Below are 15,163 nucleotides of genomic sequence, written 5' to 3'. Positions count from 1 at the left end.
GTACCACAAAAATAAAAATAATATCTATGTATTAAATGAAGAGAGTATATATGCATGTGTACATACTGGGGCCTATAGGTACAGCTGGTATTTCATGTTTTCAAAAAGTTTAGTTCTCACAATTCTGTGAGGTGGTGTGTGTGTGTGTGTATGTGTGTGTGTGTGTGTGTTTGTTTGTTTGTTTATTTATTTATTTATTTGCGGTACTGGGGATTGAACCCAGGGGCATTCTACCTCCAAGCTACACCTCCAGCCCTATTTTTTATTCTTTATTTTAAAACAGGGTCTCACTGAGTAGCATAGGGACTCATTAAGGAGCTGAGGCTGTTCACAAACCATGATCCTCCTGTCTCAGTCTCCCAAATGCTGGGATTACAAGCGTGTACCACCACGCCCAGCTGGTGGTATGATTTTTGACATTTTATAGCTGAGAACATTGAGGCTCGCAAAGCTCAGTGACTCTTCCAGGTCAAATAGCTGTTCAGGTGATATGGCCCTTACCCTAACCACTAACAAGTAACTCCAATATTATTATTATTTATTTATTTATTTATTATTATTTTTGGTGGTACTGGGGTTCCTGAAAACCCTTCTACCTCTGGGCTATGCTCCCAGACCTATTTTTATATTTTGTATTTGGCAACAGGATCTCTTAAGCCAGTGAAGCTGGCTTTGAACCAGCGCAATCCTCCTGTCTTCGCCTCCCAAGCGCGGGGATTACAAGTGTGCACCACCACATCCAGCTAAGTAACTCCATTATATCAGACAGTAAGGTCAGCATGATATGACCTGACTTGTACAAAACTTGATACACTGGCTTCCAGTATATAGTGTGTTCATTTTAAAGATCACATAAATTATCTGCATAAGAATACACACTGAAGTCGGGCAAGGTGGTGCACACCTGTAATCCCAATACTTGGGAGGCTGAGACAGGAGGATTGCAGGTTCCAGACCAGACTCATCAACTTAGAGAGGCCCTTAGCAACTCGGCAAGACCCTGATTCAAAATAAAAAATAAAAAGAGCTGGAGTGTAGCTCGGAGGTAGACCCTTCTCCAGATTCAATACCCCAAACCATAACACACACACACACACACACACACACACACACACACACACACACACACTGAAATGTGGTCAGTCATCTTCCTTTTCTCCTTGCCACTGCCATCTGCGCACTTACAAGAAAGGAGCCATATTCATCTTGTGCTCTCTTGCAACCAGCATATTGTGTTTCTTTTCAAAAGGAAATTTAAACATTGGAACTTTTTCAAGAATAAAATGTGCTCAATATATAAATATATAAACGAGACAAAAGCACACCTTCTTTGGCTAAAGATTTGAGGGGAAACATGCAGGGAGTGAAGCTTGGTTTGCTCTCCATCCTATCCCTCCCTCCACCCAGCTAACCTTCCCCATCACCTGGGACCAATGACTATGGAAACTATTATTGATGATGACAGCAGTTAATATTTACTGATTGCTCACTGCTGGTATGGGACATCCCAATATCCATTAACTCATTCTCTGGCATTATTTTTTCTACTAAGGAAGGGTTATTTTATCCTATACAACAAAAGAGAAAATTAGACATAAAACAAGCATTATTACTTGTGCAAATGCCTAACCAAATATTACATTTTGCAAGGTATGCAGCACTTTTAAACTTTATTCAACTGATTTCCATGCAAGAAACTTCAGTATGGCAGCAGGATTGATGAGATCATTCCTGTCTACTTTTAGGTAAGGCAGAGACACTTCCCTGCAAGCTCCCTCTATCACCTGAGTTTTTGATTCTCATGTAAGGGTCTTTCCAGTGCATTCCAATTATTGAGAAGATAACACTATTGCTTGGACTCCCAGGGGAACTATTTCCTACATGAAGAAAATTCCCTAAAAATTCCACTTTTATTTTGGCTCTAGAAGTACAGAAAAAAAAAATATTAAAAGCAGAAGAAAGTCAGCTAACTGCAGTTTCTCCATCCCATTTCATTGGCATGCAAAATTGATTCAGAGCATGAATTCATGCCCTCTCTGGCCTGGATCATTTGTGTTTTGGTACTGAGAGGCTGTCAGACCTAGAAACATCCACAACCCTACTAGGTGTTGTGCATGGAGTGAACAAGGGTCTGTAAGGAGGCTTCTACTTCCCTAGCAAGGAGAAGCCCTTGCTATAACCATCCTACCTACTGTTCTTCCTTCTGTTTCCTTTCACCAGGCTCACACCTCAATGGCCAGTCCATCCAATAGGTCTTTCCCCCTGGATCTTTGGCTCTAACACATTTCCAAATAGGACTATAGCAATAACCAGACTCTAAAAATAAGGAGGAGACAACCAAGAGGAGGAGGTGAGGATACAGGTGAAGACGAGATAACAGGGTTATTCACATTTGGTTCTCTTCAGCCCCTCTTCTAAGAATGACTGCTTCTGAGAGGCCTCACAGGAACTTGACTGGACTCATCTGTTTTAAGTACTGACGTCTAAAAAACCTTAAAACTGTACCTGTCCCTATCAGACATGAACTCTCTACAACTTGTAACTTAGTGCTCCAAACGGCTGGATATTCTGAAGACAGGCCAGCATTTTCTGTCTTTTGCCAATGTCCTCTTTTACTTTCTCTCTCCACCAACATCCCACCAACATCTCCACCAACATCCAGTATATCACACAGCTGGGACCCTATTATATAATCCTGGGCGAAGGACTGTTCTTGAATAATTTCTATTTATTTTACAGAAAATTTAAAAAGAAACAATTTTGATGTTCAGAATACTTTAAAAACAATGAAATATTTTCAAAATGATGAGTATCAGTAAGCAAAACAGAAATGAAGCATATTTTCTGAGCTATCCAAATGCTCATCAGTAAATAGAAAAATGTTTTACTCTAGTTGTAAGTAAACTTTCAATCTGAAAGGAATCTGTGTATGAAAAGATTACTATTTGTCAATTATGTTTAAATAAAGAATAGCCCAATTGGTTCCTTATCCCAAAAATGTATTACATTTGGTATGTTTTAATACCAGATTGAAAAGAATAATCCCTAGGATGGTTGTATAGGAATTTCTAGTTACAAATAATTAATTTATCAAATGAAGCTAAAATCCAGAACCTCTGCCATATTTGGAGCTACAAGTACTCAAATCTCCCAGTATAGAATGAATTTGGGGAAAATGATACAGATATTATTTTCTCTTTCCCTTCTGCTGAATACAAATAAAAAACACTCAACATTATATCTTAAAAATGTGAGCAGGCTCTGAGAGGTAGAAAGAAGAAGGCCATCTGGCTAGGAAAATTGGAACTAAGGAATGACATAGTGGTAAGTTTCATGGATTTTCTTTCTTTATGGACTCATTCCAGACTATCTGGATACTACAGAAACCAGCAACCTGGAAATGCCGATGGACGAAGCCAAAGAATAGACTCAAGAAAAAGCTATTTCCACCAGTCAAAGGAATGGATAAGGGCAGCATAGCAATATAGTAAACTTCCAAACAGTAAATTCTGTACTCCAGCCAAACACTACAGTAAAAACTATATCACAACCTATCACCAAAGGCTAATTTATAAGCCTTTAGAACCTCGTATTTCACCTGACTCAGCTATAACAAGGTTTTTTTCCCTTTCCAGTGATAGAAAAGAAAGAATAAAAACAGAACTGGTACTTTCATTCCAAGGCATTCAGAGGGTGTCAGAGGGTGAAGAATCATGATTTTCTCCATATCTCAGTAGAATAAGTCCCTAAGAAGCCCTCTCTCAATCCTGGTTGGTCAAGGCCTGAGGGGGAACCTGGACGTCTACCTTTACCCGCACAGTAATGAGGTGGCATTCCCTTCTTCTACCTGAACTGGGTCAGAGGAAGCCTGTAAAAATACAAGATTATAAATGAGGCCTAGGGGCTAATAATGTAAAACTCAATATGTCCAGGTTTCAAAAATGAGACAAGGATGTCCATTATCACCACTTCTTTTCAATATAGTACTTGAGACTCTAGCCAGAGAAATAAAGCAAGAGAAGGAAATCAAAGGAGTAAAAATAGGAAAACAAGAACTAAAACTATCCCTATGTGTAGATTACAAGGTACTATATGTAGAAGACCCAAAAAACTCAACCAAAAAGCTTATAGAACTGATCAACAAATTCAGAAAGTGTCTGGACACAAAATGAATCTTAAAAAGTCAGAAGCTTTCTTGTATGCTAACCATAAATTCCACTCTGGATATTCACAAAAAATAAAATACCTAGGAATAAACCTAAACAAGAAGATAAAAAACCTCTAGAAAGATAATTATAAAACATGAAAAAAAGAAACCGAAGAAGACCTGAGGAGATGGAAAGATCTTCCATGCTCTTGGATAGGCAGAGTAAGTATTATCAAAATGGCCATTCTTCCAAAAGGGATCTACATATCCAATGCAATACCAATTAAATTATCAATTTCATTCCTCACAGAAATAGAAAAATCAGTACTTAAATTCATTTCGACTAGGCATGGTGGTGCATACTTGTAATCCCAGCATTTGGTAGGCTGAGGCAGGAGGATCCCAGTTTGAAGACAGCCTCAGCTCCTATTTAGTTAGGCACTTTGCAACTCAGTGAGACCCTGTTTCAAAATAAAGAATAAAAATAGGACTGGGGGGTGTAGCTCAGAGGTAGAATGCCCCTGGGTTCCATCCCCAGTACCACACACACACACACACACACACACACACACACACACACACACAATATATATATATATATATATATATATATATATATATATATATATATATATATTATTTGGATATATATTATTTGGAAAAAACAACAAAAGCAAAACAAGAATAGCCAAAGTAGTACTCAGCAATAAGAACTACTCAGAAGGCATCGCAATACCTTACTTCAAACTATATTACAAAGCCACAGTAATAAAAACAACATGTTATTGGCACAAAAACAGACACATAGACCAAAGGAGCAGAATAGAAGACTCAGAAACAAATCCACACACATATAGCCAATTGATTTTTGATAAATGGGCCAAAAACATACACTGGGCAAAAAATGGTCTTGGCAAAACTCGTTAATCATATGCAGAATAATGGAAATAAATCCCACTTTCTTACCCTCTACATGAATCGATTCAAGATGGATCGAGGACTTGGAAATCACCTTGCAGCTCCTTGAAGAGGGCATAGGTCCAAAACTTCAACACAAAGGCACATGTAAAAACTTTCTAAACAAGTCCCCAAAGGTACAAGGAGGATCAATTCATAGGATTGCATTAAAATGAAGAGTTTCTGTACAGCAAAGGAAATTATCAAGAACCTCAACAGAGAACCAACAGAATGGAAGAAAAATTTTGCCAACTACTCCTCTGATAGAGGACTATTATCTAGAATATACAAAGAACTCAAAAAACTCACCACTAAGAAAACAAATAACCCAATAAAAAATGGGCAAGTGAACTAAATAGATACTTCACAAAAGAAGTTCAAATGGCCAATAGATGTATGAAAAAAGTGTTCAACATCATTAGCAATTAGAGAGATGGAAATCAAAATTACCCTGAGATTTCACCTAACTCCAATTAGAATTGCAATCATTCAAAACACAAAGGGAACTCTAATACACTGTTGGTGAGTTGGCAAATAAGTGCAACCACTTTGGAAAACAGTATGGAGGATCCTCAGAAGAATGGAAATGAACCTACCATATGATCCGGTAATACCATTTTTGGGGTATCTATCCAAAAGAATGGAAATCAAACTCCCAAACTACTACATGTGCATCTATGTTTATAAACCACACAATTCACAATTGCCAAACCATGGAACCAGCCAGGATGTCCATCAACAGATGAATGGATTACAAAACTATGGAATATGTACACAATGGAATTTTACTCAACCATTAAGAAAAACAAAATTACATCATTTGCAGGGAAATAGATGGAACTGAAGAACAATATGCTAAGTAAGATGAGTCAATCACAAAAAGTAAAAAAAGTAAAAAATTGGATGATCTCCCTAATATGAAGAAGCTAGGGAGAAAATGGGTCATAGGAGGAACTCTAGACAAAGAATGAGAAATCATAGACGAAAAAATAAGGCAACCTAAATGAGGGGATGGGAGGGAGTAAGAGGGAAATTTTCTACTATACATGAGTACATTCACAAACATATCAAAGTCAATCACTAAGCCAAAGATGAGAAGGAGGGTAAAAGGAAATAGGGTGGGAATTGGGGAAAGGCTAAATGAGTGATATGTGTATACATGCCTCTACCACCTTGTACCTCATTAAGATGTATGACAATATGCCAATAAAAAAGTAAAAATAAAAATAAAATAAAAAAGAGAATTCACTCATCATACCAAGAACCAGGATATCTCAAACTAAATGAGAAAAGGTGATCATCAGAAGCCAAATGAGATTACACAGATGTTAGAATTATCTGATGAAGATTTAAAGCAGCTTACATAATAAATGATTCCAGAAACAATTACAAAAACATCTGAAGTAAGTAAATGCTTTGGCAACAATAAATTAAAAAATGAAAAAAGAGTAAAGAAAAACAAATAGAAATTTTATAACTAAAAATTAGACTTTCTGCAATGAATGAACTTAACTTTAGAACTGAGGGGGCAAATTACATAATTAGTGAAGAAAAGAACAATAGAAATTAGTCAGTCTGATTGACAGAGTAAAATTGGACCAAAAAAATGAACAGTGCTTCTGAAGTATTTGGGACTATAACCTCTAATGTTGATGTTATTGGAGTCCTACAAGAAGAGAAGAAGGTGGATATTATGGTTTGGGTCTGAAGTATTCCCTCAATAATTCAAGTGTTGAAGCCTGGTCTCCAATGCAGCAAATTTCAGAGGTGGGGTATGGCTGGAGAAGATGGATAACTGGGGTTGTGTCCTGGAGAACCATATCTTCTGTACCTGGATATCTCTCTCTCTCTCCTCTCTCTCTCTCTCTCTCTCTCTTCTTTCTCTCTCTCTCTCTCCCTCCTCCTCCCTCCCTCCCTCTCTGTCTCTGTCTCCCTCTCTGTTTCTCTCCTTCTAGATGTCATAAGCTGAGCAGCTTTCCTCCTTTATGTCCTGTCAACACAATGTTCCTGTCTTGCAGTCAGCTGACTATGGTCTGAACCTCTGAAACTGTGAGTCAAAATGAACTTTTCCTCATCTAAGTTGTTTTTGTCAGATATTTTGATAATAATGATGGAAAAGCTGACTAATACACTCAAAGGAAAAAAACATACAAAGAAATAATAAATGAAAATATCTCAAATTGGCAAAAAGCATTACCTTCAAATTCAAGAAGATAAGCAAAGCCTAAACAAGATAAATCCCCTAAAAATCCATTTCAAAACACATCACATTCAAACTTCTGGAAATTTAAAAAAAGAGAAAAATGTTAAAAGCACCTAGAGTAAAAATGATTCCTTTATTTATTTGAATTAATGAATTCAGAGTAAAGCAAGTTGAAAGAAGGCAAATGGTTTGAAAAACAGAATCTGTTTGCATTTTTCAGTGTCCTAATCATGTCTAAAGCACCTCTTTCCTGTACTTCATTCAAAATTTTATCTACCTTACTTTTTCTTCATATAAAATTAGGAGTGGATAGAATTCCTCACAGTCCTAATGATGTATGGATCTCACCTATGTTTTAAATTGAGAATCGTCAATATTCAGAAGCAGTTTCAAAAGAGTGAGCTTCGAAAGTGTTAATGTTCTTCTGTACTTGGGAGTGGTTTTGGGCTAGGTGCCACAGGATTTGCCCTTTATGGCTTCTCACATCCCAGACTTGAAAAATATGAGCTGCAATACAGAGAAAGGTAAGAAGCTTAGCAGAGCCCCTTCGTGATAAATGAGTTTGCATCATCTGTCATTAGAACTTCCTGCCAACTGGGTCATTCCCTATTAAATTACCACTTGTCAATGTTTAAAATACTGATTGATAAATGACTGTGCCAAAACTGATAACACAACAGCTTTTATTTTCTAATAATCCTAGTTACCACAGCTTGGTTGTCAAGGCACAGATACCATACTTTTTTCTTTTAACTACTCTACCAAAAGACAATTTAATCTAATACAAGGCTAACAGGTATAATGGCTGGCCCCTGTATATTACGCATATACTGGCTCCACTTGCCAAAATAAACCTACTGGCAATTTAGTGATATGGGGGAGCTCCAAGTTTCACATTTCATCAAATGCTAGTAATCTGTTTTATCAATATAAACTGCATTTTAATGAAAAAATTCTTTTCTTCAGTACACTTCACTTCCAGTGCCCTTGAGTATAATAATTCGTTCATGCTGTAGAACAAGAATGTTTTACAAGACCTAAATTCTCAGGAGAAATTTCTCTGTAAATACAAAATGAGAGTTTTATGGGAATGTGTTGTATGCACAAGAGTAGTGCCCAAGACTACAAAAGAAACAAACAAACAAAAAGCCCAAACCAAAAAAAAATCAAAGCAGGTTGAACATGTAAGGTTCAGCTTGAATATTCTGCTGATACACTGTGTAACTATCTTTTTACTAAAACAAAACTTGGTTGAGATGGTAAGTAAAGTGGGATCCGGTACCTGGAGTCTGTGAATCAAAATCCACCAGAACACACTGCAGGCAGAACCAGTCACTGGGATTCAAAGCAGTTTTAGCAGTCTGAAAATTCTATGGCAATTTTCTCCTCCTTCATGATCTAAAATGAAAATGCTCTGTCTAAATTAAGTAAGGCTCTGTATAGTCAAAATTGCATTCAAATTTATATGGCAGTTGACCAATCTTACCTCTTCATAAAACTATTCAGGACCCTTCATTCCTACCAGAGTTGTTTCCCAAAAAGCTAACCTTGCCATCATTTTGTTTCTCATTTCATCCTGCTTCCTACTAAATACTAGCAAATTCCAGTTTGGCAATTGAACGACGTTGGATACCTGAGCCCATCACTCTGTGTGTAGTTTCTCACACTTAAGTGGGTTTTGGTCCCCTGCTACTATTCTGTTCTCTCTTAACACACATGTTTTTTGTTTGGTTGGTTTGGTTTGTTTGGTTTGGTTTTGGTCCATTCCATTCAAAATGTCTGGTGGCAATGTCATTGGAAGAAACGACGAAAAGTAACAGCAACACAGGAACAGGAACTTCTCACTGTGCCACTCCTTTCCCTGGCACCTTGGTCATTCATTTGTCTTCTCTATCACACATAGGTCACAACTAAGCAGATCATGTCTTTCTCCCGGATTTGTGTGATGTGAGACTACACGGTCAAAGTTGAGCAAAAGCTTATCAAATACAAGCAAATAGCATCTGAGAGGAGCATTCACTGGAGAAGGCAGGGGACACTGCTGCCGGACAGAACTAAAGAAACCAAACACTGCAGTCACGCAAGCAGGGAGGCTTCAGGTATCATTCGGCAGATCTGTTCCTTATCATTGCTGCCACTGAACAGTGAAGAAGAGAGATCTCTCAAGAGACTGTCTTGGAGAGTGAGTGATACACAGTGGATGACTGGTACACTGAGGGGGTAAAACATCCGTGTAGAGCATGGCTCTCCTTCACACAGTATGTGCAATATAGCAGGCCAGGGGCTCATCACTTGCTGCCACTTTCTGTTTCGTCTTGCTGCATTAAATTGTTTTTTTAAAAAACTACATATACTGTATATGTATTAGTCTACCTTAACCTAACAGTTGAGGCCAAAGTAAAGTTCTTATGGTGTGTGTGTGTGTGTGTGTGTGTGTGTGTGTGTGTATGATTACTGACAATTTAGAAAACATATGAACAATCAAACCAGGAAGAAAATAAGATTTTAATCACACTAATCCACCATTCAGACATAGTTAAAGATAACATTTTGGTACATATCCTTATAAACAGATTCTCTACGTACGTGTGTGTGTGTGTGTGTGTGTGTGTGTGTGTGTGTGTGTGTCTGTCTGTGTTTCCATCTGTGCATATCTTAAAATGTTAGGCATATACATGGGGCAATAGACTATGAACTCTGAAATTCCATACACAATATCTTTAAAGACTAGTGAACTTACATGTGATATCTCTACGAAGTGTGTTCAAATGAGCTAAAATTGAACCATTTTATGTTGTTCTACACATTGAAAGGGACAGAGAGAGAGAGAGAGAGAGAGAGACAGAAAGAAGAGGAGATAAGGAGAAATATTACTGATACTGTCTCAGATAATCATCTTATTTGGGGTTATCATTGTAATTTATTTCTTTTTTGCAGTCATAATTTCTATATTCTTTGTACTGCTTCATGACTTATGAAGCTATTTCATATAAATTTCAATCCACGTTATTGAAAAAACAACCTTGTTTCCGTTTTGCAGGTAAGAAAATTGAGCCCACCACTGGGGTATCACCACCAAAAGAAAAGAAAAAGAAAATGGAGTCTGAGGTCCAGTAGCTGAGAGCAGAGAGTCAAATGAGCACCCAGATTTTACTTAGAATACAGTGTTGCCATCAAAGTTCACTGCTCATGTCCTGAAGGGCTGTTTTTTTAATGGCACTATAGGGACTTGGGAATAGTTTGCAAGCTCTTTGCTGAAGCAGTGAGTGGATATCAAAAGAAACTGAAGCCTGGTTAACGTGGTCCTTTCTCTAGTTAAGATGAGTTTCTCACTGCAAACTATCTTCCCATTCCTTACCTCTACACCTTCATCAGGTGAGCAGAGTCCCCCTAGCCTGACACACTGTGGTCTGCATTGTCTCTGCATTGATGCAATGTACTGATACCCACAGCTGTCTAGCACTTTCCACTCTCCTGTAAGTGACTAGTTCCTGAGCCACACACCTCATGTCTTCTCCTCCTTTCATACTAAAGCTCACAGAAGTACCCAACAAAATCACCGTACATTTTTTTCTTTGCCCTCTTCCTCTTTATGATTCCTCTCTTTATCTTGATCCCCTCTTTCTTCTCTTTAATATTTATAAATCATCCCACATATATTAAGAAAGTTACAAGCCGGGCATGGTGGCACACGCTTGTAATTCCAGCATTCAGGAGACTGAGACCAGAGGATCGTGGTTCGTGGACAGCCTCAGCTATTAGTGAGGCCCTCTGCAACTTAGTGAGACCCTGTTTCAAAATAAAGAATAAAAAATAGAGCAGGGGGTATAGCTCGGAGGTCAAATGCCCCTGGGTTCCAGCCCCAGAACCCCCCCACACAAAAAAGTTACAAAATGTGAAAAGTCTTTGAACTAACACATCAATACCTATTTTTCAACCATATGAGACTTTTAAAAATAATTACCAAATTTAAGTCATTAGGGGAACATAAAATTATAAAGTTTAACTGATAAACACTGTAATTCTATTTGCTAAAATCTTATTCTCTTAAGGATAATTAATTGACGAGTGTTTAAACAGGTCATTGAGAGGTTTGACAAGTTGATAAGGCAGTGTTTTCTATGTAAAACGTTAGTGAGTTTCAAAGTGGCAATTTTCTATGCACATACATCAAACGTTAGTGCTTATATAATTTGAAGTCTTTTAAAGTAGTTAAGAATGATCTAAGACCTATGGTAGCACTGATATTTTAAGAATAGCATTTGTACCCTAACAATCTGATATGTTATATGCCATGAAGTATGTTAATATTCTTTAATAATCATATCAGCTGCAAGTAGTATCAGTTATTATTTTAGTTTTTCATCTGTCTTCAACTCTAGCATGCTGCAAAAATGTCATGGCATCTAAAAACAGTTACAGTATGTAACTACTAGCAATCCGTTCTCTTGTGATATTCATTTTAAAATTCAACAATGAATGGTTGAATGCAAAGATTTATACATGTTCAAGAAAACTAAATATCTAAGTATCTTTCTATTACCAAGCTAAAAAACTTGAAATTTGTGTGTGTGTGTGTGTGTGTGTGTGTGGTGTACTGGGGTTCCTGGAAGCCCTTCTACCTCCGGGCTACGCTCCCAGACCTATTTTTTTATATTTTTACTTGGAAACAGGGTCTCTTAAGCCAGCGCAGCTGGCTTCGAACCTGTGTGATCTTCCTGTCTCCGCCTCCCAAGCACGCGGATTACAAGCATGCGCCACCACGCCCTGATTGAAATATTTTTAAACACAGGGTTTTGTTAAGTCTGATGTTATAGCTACATCCAAATACTCACAAAAATACAAATATCAACTTCTCAATTTTGGCAAAATAAAGGTGGGTGATATTTTATTTGCATCAACTATAAAAATGTGGATCATAAAAAGTCTTGGGTGACAAAAACTTAACAAATTTGGATTCCCAGAACTTACTAAGGACCCGGATCTAATAGGTCTAAATATGTTTCATAGATTAATCCTTGCAATTATATTTTTGATAATAATCTAAATGTCTTCAGCATTGGCAAAATTCATTATTGACATAATTAGGCAAACAATTAATGAAGGGTATTGAAAAGACAATAAAAATTCAGAATATGGGAATTCTAACTCTACACTATATAAGCAACCTCATACCAAATCCCAGGATAGCAGTACCCTTTGCTCTAGTTTCAAGATGCTATTGCCTTTCAAAAAAAAATAAATAAATAAGCTGTTCTCATGCCTCAGTACATTCCATATAAAGTACCCTCTTGCTGCTTGAGAGATAGGCAAAGGAACACTGGAACACTTGCCCATACAGCGAGACAGATCCAGTGACCCCTTCTCTGCAATTCCCTGCCCCAACTCTTGATTCTCCTTTCACCTAATACAGGCTGTGCTCATTACATGATACACACAACACACAACAGATGGGGAAACATGAATGTTCTGAAATCCCAGGGCCTGAGCTGGAGGACCTATAAGACTTATGGCATGTTACTTGGGCTTTTTACACATGGGTTTCTCTAAAGAAAAGACAGTATTTGTTTCATAAGGCTGTATCAAGGAATGCATGAGATCATGAATATTAAACATACTTTATAAACATAAGTGCTCTTGATGGCAATACTTTGCCTCCATTGTTTTACTCTACCTTCACTAGACCCTGAAACTCTGGAATAAGCACCCTATATCTGTTCATCAGAATATCAAAAAAGCAGATAATACACCTGCCCTAGAGACCAGAGTGTGATACTTAAAATATAAAATTGATTCACAACTCAAAGTGGCATTAAACAGTTTTAAATGCTATACTAATGAAATGTGACAAAGTTACTATTATCATAAGTCATTATGATATTAGAGAGCAGATATTTAAGGAGTAGAAAGAAGTCATATGGTAAATGTCCTGAATTTTGATGAAAGCATGGAAAAGAAAAAATATCTGAGATTCCTGTTATATAATAAAGAAATGTTAGGAATGCAATTCCTCTTACCTTAAATATCAGATGGCATAACATTTGTGAAAAATATTTTAAGACATTATTAATTTTGTTACCTTCCCACCTTCTTTTGTATGTCACCTTTTCTACCTTCTAGCATACATCACATGCTGAGCTTTCTATAACTAGTAATATCATGCTACCTTCTAGGTTGGTACTTACAGCCTGAAATACCTCATTTAAGCCAGCTGCCCAGTGTCTGCAATATTTTTCATCCCAAACTCCTTCACCCACTGCATTCCTGGGAAAGAATAAATGATTTACGGGTATAAAGATCTAAGTTGTAAATTTATATTTAGAGGTTAACACTTTATCCATAATAGTCTAACTAAAAAATCCTTATTTTCTACCTTTTTTTTTTTTTGGTGGTACTGAAGATGGAACTCAGGGGTATTCAACCTCCGAGTGACACCCCCAGCCATATTTTTATTCTTTATTTTAAAGCAGGATCTCACTGAGTTGCAAAAGACTTCACTAAGTAGCTGAGGCTGTCCATTAACCATGATCCTTCTATCTCATCCTCTCAAATGCTGAGATTACAAGTATGTGCCACCATGTCCAGCTCTACCCTGTTTGTTTGTTTTTTTTTTAATCAATGAGCAGATCTCAGTGAGATATCTAGAGGAAACCACTTCGGCCAAATTCATATTAAATTATAAATAAAAACTCTGTGATAGACATCTGCTTTTAATTACACACACACACACACACACACACACACACACACACACACACACACACACGTGTCCCCCTGATGACAACTTCTCCAAAAAACACTCAAGTGTGCCACTCTCATGAAATTTTACATCTGATTTCTGAGGTTTTATAGCCACTTCCAACTCCAAATCGTAATTCCAATAAGAATTTCTTTTCTTTTTTTTTTTTTTTTTTTTTTGGTGCTAGAACTTGAGGAAGCATTTGAAAGATGTTCAGAGGAAAGTTGAAATCTTCTCAGTTACTACCACTTCTTACACCATACCCTTCTGAGAGCTGCTTAAACCAAGAAAGCATACAGCTGGTTCTGTTTTTTATTGGTCATTATAGTGTTTCATCAAGATTACAATCAAGGTCTTTGTTAAGTCCAACCAATTCATTTTCTTCACATGTTTCTTTCCTACTCTACCCTCTTTAAAAGGGCAAATGACTGGATGAGCATCTCAGGAATAATGATAGTTCCCATGATTAACTGTAACTCCCTTAGGTCATATTTTCTTTCCTTTCTGCCATTTAGAGGGAACAGCAAAGACTCAGTGTTAGCAGTATCTACCCTCTGGCCAATGATTCCAGTATTGTAATGAGAACAAAAACTATGCAGAAGGAAATCTTTGGGAAAGAAACACAACTAAATAACTGCATAGAATTCCTCCTGGAATACAGACGCTGCTTTATAGGACCTAAGTTCACTTTAACAAAAGATCTTTACTGTGAATTGTCCATGAAACCCTGCAAGAAAATATTTTTCAGAGTTATGCCAGCATTATAATTTCAGCGATAAATGTTCTAACCCCTAAAGTTATATTTCTATCTCTCTACCCTGATGTGTTTTAAAGTGCCAATGGCAAAATGAACCAACATGTATTTCCATGGTTTGTCTAAGTCCCCTCTGATACCCATTCCCTCTCCATAGTCTCCTTAAAAAAAAAAAAAGAAAGAAAAGAAGGAAAGGAGGGAGAAAGAGAAAGAAGGAGGGGAAGGAGGGAGGGAGGAGGAGGAGAGGGGAAGGGAAGGGGAAAAAATAAGATGGAGAGGAGAGGAGAAGAGAGGAGAGGAGAGGAGAGGAGAGGAGAGGAGAGGAGAGGAGAGGAGAGGAGAGGAGAGGGAGGAGAGGATTTG

The 15,163-nt window shown here is 37.4% G+C and overlaps 1 protein-coding gene across 8 annotated transcripts in view; it reads right to left on the bottom strand.

Moving 5' to 3' along the window:
* Positions 1–15,163, bottom strand: part of GTDC1 (glycosyltransferase like domain containing 1) — a gene marked incomplete at both ends in the record, with an annotated part of 255,269 nt that overhangs the window by 158,452 nt on the left and 81,654 nt on the right. The window lies entirely within an intron of this gene.

Source organism: Muscardinus avellanarius (genome assembly GCF_963383645.1).
Source record: "Muscardinus avellanarius genome assembly, chromosome: 2".
Taxonomy (NCBI): Eukaryota; Metazoa; Chordata; class Mammalia; order Rodentia; family Gliridae; genus Muscardinus; species Muscardinus avellanarius.
This window is presented reverse-complemented; position numbering and strand designations above follow the sequence as displayed.